Source organism: Suncus etruscus, chromosome 1 (genome assembly GCF_024139225.1).
Source record: "Suncus etruscus isolate mSunEtr1 chromosome 1, mSunEtr1.pri.cur, whole genome shotgun sequence".
Lineage (NCBI taxonomy): Eukaryota > Metazoa > Chordata > Mammalia > Eulipotyphla > Soricidae > Suncus > Suncus etruscus.
Genome location: NC_064848.1, coordinates 178,474,722 through 178,480,566, shown reverse-complemented (window position 1 = coordinate 178,480,566; position 5,845 = coordinate 178,474,722).

Sequence of the window (5,845 nt, the reverse complement as noted above, 5' to 3'; positions counted from 1 at the left end):
TGTGCAAGGCAAGTGCCTTCACTTCTGTACTATATATCTCTAGCCCTAGGTTTTATTTATGTAAATCACAGGAGACATTGGTAGTTTTTTTTTGTTTGTTTGTTGCTATTGATTTGGGGGGAAGAGAGGCACACCCTGCAGTGCTCAGGGCTTACTCCCAACTCTGTGCTCAGGAATCATTCCTGAAAGTCTCAGGGCATCATATGATGTACAGGGGGTTGAAACCAGGTTGCCTACATGCAAGGCAAGTGCCTTACTTACTTATAATGTACTATCACTTCTGTTCTGCCATTGACTGCAAAAAAAGAAATATAGTCTGATATATTTTAAAAAATTATTCAGGGAATTGTTTAAAACTGGACAGTAAGTATATCAGAATGGGACTGGGGTGATAATACAATGCCTTCCATGTGACCAACCTGTGTTTAATCCCTGTCACCCCATATAGTTTCCTGAGAGTGCCAGGAATAAGCCCTGAGTAACACTGGACATTGTCCAGAAAGTAAAATAATAAAATAAAAAAAATAATGTAGCAGGAGTGAAGAGCTCAAGGGGATTTATTGGAATGTTTTAACAAATGATGTAGAAGACAATGGTAGCTGGGACTCCATTTGAAGTATTAAGTTGTAGGTAAGGCACAGGGTGCTTGCCTTGCATGCGGCTGACCCAGGACTGACCCAGGTTTAATACACGGCATCCCAGATGGTCTCCCAGCCTGCCAGGAGTGATTTCTGAGTGCAGAGCTAGGAGTAATCCCTGACCAGTACCTGGGTGTGGCCCCAACCTCCTCCCCCACAAAAAGCCAGTATTAGTAGTCTCTGAGTGTGGGTGGCTAAAGCACAAAGGCATTTTACTCCTGGAGACAGAAGTAATGCCTTTAAAATAAAAGAAATATAAATAAGTAATAATGTAATAAAAAGCTTATTTTCATGTGCATATTAATTGGGTTCTTATCTTGGATCTTAAATTATTTTATGTTTTCTATTTTTTCTTTCCATACAGTAATAACTAATTGCTCCTTCTAAACAAACTTTTCTATCAAACAAATTCCTAAGTATTGAGGTGAATTTATTTAATAACATTAAATCTAGGAATTGGACAGGAATTCAGTCAGTAGGGTACTTGCTTTGCACTTAGTACTGCCGACCTAGTATGGGTATCAAACATCTGGTTCCCATGAGCCTCAACAGGAGTAAGCCCTGAGCACTACAAGGTGTGTCCCAAATTCCTAATAACAGTAGTAGTAGAAGTAATAGTCATCGTCATCATCATAGTAGTAGTCGTAGTCATAGTCATAAGTAATAAGTAGTAATAGAGTCATAGTAGTAATATCAATATCAAATATAGAAATACCATGTATTGTTCTCTATTGTTAGTTAGGAAGCAAATATAATACAGATTATCAGTCATAAGAATCAGGAAGCAATTGTGATTCTAGTATTTAGTTTACACAAATACCTGGTGTAACTCAAATCTAGAATATGCCATAGAATATATATTTTCTGCTTCTAAGAACATATTTCAGATATGTGCTTGAATCACACACACTGACAACAGATTGTAAGGAATAATGACATGGTTAGTCCAGCAAAATTTAATCTCTCCCAAGAGTCAGGAATATATATAGTAGTCAAGGCAATTGCATGATGTACAATATTAGGAATTTATGCATTAATAAGCTCCTTTATGCATGAGTATAAACTAATATAATATGTTGTCTTATACTAGGATAGAGCAAAATACAAAACCTGATATAGTAAAGTATAATACATTACCAATTTTTAATGCATGAAACCACTTTTTTCACAATTAGAACTGACTGTAATAAAGCAATACCTGAAAGTATGGTTAGTAGCTTAGCCCTGTACTTGGAAAAGTAAAATGTAAATTATAACAGAAAGAAATATCTTCCCACAAGGCCTCACGTGTCCTCATCCAAAGTGAATGAATTATTTTTGTTTAATAGACTAGGTGTTCTCCAGAATTCATCTAAGTATAGAGTAATAACCCCATTTCAGAAAAGATAGCAGTACTAACAGTGGCATGCAGGAATAGCTTTAATAATTACTTAACATAAAAGAATATTTCAGTATATATCCAAAAGTTCCTATCTTCAACAACAGCATATTGACATTTCTATTACAGATAACAGTTATAACTAATACCATGGATACAGACTTCTTAAGTTTTATAGTTTAAAAGGACTGTTTTACTCCAATATGTTCCCACAGCAACTGTGTGAGATAGGTAATATTCTTTCTGATTTTCAAAATTTAGAATTTTTTAAATATGGAAAGACTGAGTCTCAGAGCATGTGTATGATTTACTGAAGTCATACCTGGAATGCCAGAACCCAAGTGTCTAATATTTAGCCTTGAGTCTCCAGGGGTGTATTAGTTAAATTATTATTTCACAAGCAGATTGACAAATTTTATTTGTTTGTTTTTTCTCTTTGGCGCATGTAAAATGACAGGGTTTTTTTTTTCACTTTGAATTTGATAAAATATGACTCAGAAATTGAGGCACTTCTTCCTATTCCTAAAGTTGGCATTGCAATATTCACTAGATTGTTCCGGGGTCTAAATAAACTAGTATGAAAGTTCTTTTTAAAATGTAAAGAACTATACAAATAGATTATTTGAGAATTCATTTTTATTTAATTAGAATTTTGACCTAATTTACCCAATTTTAACTAATTTTCATAACATAAATATTCAGAATCAAGCAACAGATTACAAATGGTTCTGAAATTTTAATAATAGCCTATCAGGTATAGAATACCTAACTCATTGATATACTAGATTACTCAGGAGTTCACACTGAGAGAATATTCAAAATTTTTATCAGAAATTTTTGCATTCTTTGATTTGGTTTTGTTTTTTAATTTATGCATTTGTTAATTCTAAAATTCAAAGTATCTTTTTAAAAAATGTTCTTACACTCACTCTAAGAAATAAAAGCTTGAACTGGGAAGATAGTACAGCAGGTAGACACTTGCTTTAAATACAGCTTACAGGGATTTGATTGCCAAAACCATTAATGGTCCCTTGAGCAGAGCCAGGAATGATCCCTGAGCATAGAGCCAGGAGTAAACCATGAGCACAGCCGACTGTCGCCCCAAACCTGAATAAATAAATAAAAATAAAAGTTTTCTTTGGAATAAATTATGAAACAAGACAGATGGATTTGCCTTGGTAAAGATTTATTTTGTTTTATTATTGCTGTTTTTAATTTTTTGTGAGATTTTTGGACAGTAATCAGCCCTGTTTGGGGGACTTTATGCAGTGCTGGAGATCAAATCAAGGTAAGCTGCATACAAAACAAATACCTTAGCTCCTGCATTATCTTTCTAACTTTACCTAAAAATTTCAAAACCCAAGATATAAGATCAAGAACTAAATAGTTACCAAAAATACGGCCAACATCCAGCCAAAGCCACCAACTGGATTAAAAAGGATTTTGCCATACTATTGATATTTCTAACTTCTTTTATAATAACCTTCATATGCTAAGAAAAATTCAAATCACGGTTTGTAAGAGAATATTGAGAGAGATAAAGCCTGGCTCTTAGGCACAGTCCTTTAAAACTAGGAAAATTGCTTGATCTCACTTTTGCTCCCTGCCTAGAGAGCATGAAAAGTTAAGATACTGTGGGGTTCTATCTAATTCTGCCACAGAATTTCTTTGTGGTTTTGCAGCTTCAAAATCTTATTGTTTTCTTCCTCTATGAAAATAGAAATGTTACCAACTTATAGGGTTGTTGTAAGAATAAGAAATACTGTACCTGATAAAGAGGCTTATAAAGTGGCTCACACATTGCAATTTATGTATATATATGTATTATTTATGATTATCATCATCCTTATTCATTGTCCTTATTTAAAAGAAATATTTTATCCTTACAACCCAATCTAATACAATACTCTTCCCCTCTCATATTTTTTTGAAAGACTGAAAAACCTTGCAAGGTGGTGAAAGATATCTACTCATGTCAGTAATCTGTCATATTTTAAGTACTTGGCTAGTGGCATCTATGAAGCCATGTGCTAATAAAACCCCTGAAAACAATTGCAAAGTGGTATTTCATTCCTTAAAGCAGCAATAAAATAGAGGAAACCCAACTCCAATATCATGGGCATAAAGTATGGAGTAATAAAGACGTTTAAGCCTAACATAAATGGCAGCCTCAAAGCACTTATATTTAAGACAGTCCTTGTATATGGAGGTGGAGACCTTGCTAAATGTCTGCAAAGAATAGAAATTTGTAACATTTCCCAGGGATGGTTCAAGTTCTTGAAGTAGACTTTCAGAGACATTTCACCCATATGAGGTTGGAGTGAGTCATGTCTGGTGGAAGTACATTCAGAGAGTAAGGGCAAAGGCTCTGAGTAAAGAGGTGCCTGGTTTGCTTGAAAAAAAAAAAATAAGGGAATAAAATTCCTTTATTTTAGGAGATGCCTAGTTCATTGTATCATACACACCACAGCTTGCAAGTCTGCTTTCAGAATAGCCTTTCCTAACCACCTGTATCTAAGGCTAGCTTTCACACTTCTTTCACTTTTCTACTTACTCGCCAATTATTTCTCTGCCTGTGTATCATCCATCTCCTTGATTAAAATATGATTTCTTGGAAAACAAGGAGCTTATACCTGAGTGTATTTGCTCACCACAATTTAATTAATGACTAGGAAAGTCCCTGGCATAGTAGAAGTTCATGAGGTATTCACACTTTATTATTGTGATATGTTAATAATAATATAATATAGATTATTAACATATTTTAATATTTAATAAAAATAAACTTAAAGGGCACGTTTATATACCAGAAGTCTTTTTTTTTTTTTTTTTTGGTTTTTGGGTCACACCCGGCAGTGCTCAGGGGTTATTCCTGGCTCCAGGCTCAGAAATTGCTCCTGGCAGGCACAGGGGACCATATGGGGCGCCGGGATTCGAACCAATGACCTCCTGCATGAAAGGCAAATGCCTTACCTCCATGCTATCTCTCCGGCCCCCAGAAGTCTATTTTTAACAATGATTATAAATACTTAAGGACATTGGCACACTCACACGGTAGATATTCATTAAATTTAGCTCCTTTTTTTGTTTGGTTTTTTTTGTTTGTTTTTTGGACCACACCCAGTGACACTCAGGGGTTACTAGTGGCTATGCGCTCAGAAATCATTCCTGGCTTGGGGGACTATATCAAACCGTGGTCCGTCCTAGGTTTGCACGTACCAGACAAATGCCCTAACGCTTGCTCCAGACCTTTTTGTTTTGTTTTGTTTTTAATTATTTAAGCACTGTGGCTCACAAAGTTTTTCATAATACAGTTGTATCTGGTCTTCAGTGTTTGAACACCAGTTCCACACCAGTGTAACATTTCCTCCACCATTGAATCCTGTTTCCCAAACACCTTCCAGCCTGCCCCATTAGCAGGCAAAATATAATTTATTGTATATTGCCTATCACAACTAAATTACAACTAAATAGAATTATCAAAAATATCTCCAGTAACAGGAAATTTGTGAAAATTGTTATATTCACAATAGGGTGATTAAATCATTGTCTGAAGTTTTACTAAGTTGTGTGTTGCTAGTTGTGCATTCTGTGTTGTTTTGTTGAGCTTAGGTGGCTTCTATACTAACTTTCCCATCTAACTTGGTGTGTTCTTACTGGGATGTCAGTATGGAGGAACTTGGAGGTGATGCTTGGCTGTACTCCAGGAATTCCAGGATTTGTGGACTGATGAGTTTATCTGAAGGCAGCTGTGAGTTGTGGCTGTGGCTACTGGAGCTTCCAGAAGCATAAAGGAGTGGAGGGCAGCTTACCACCTCCACAGTTAGAA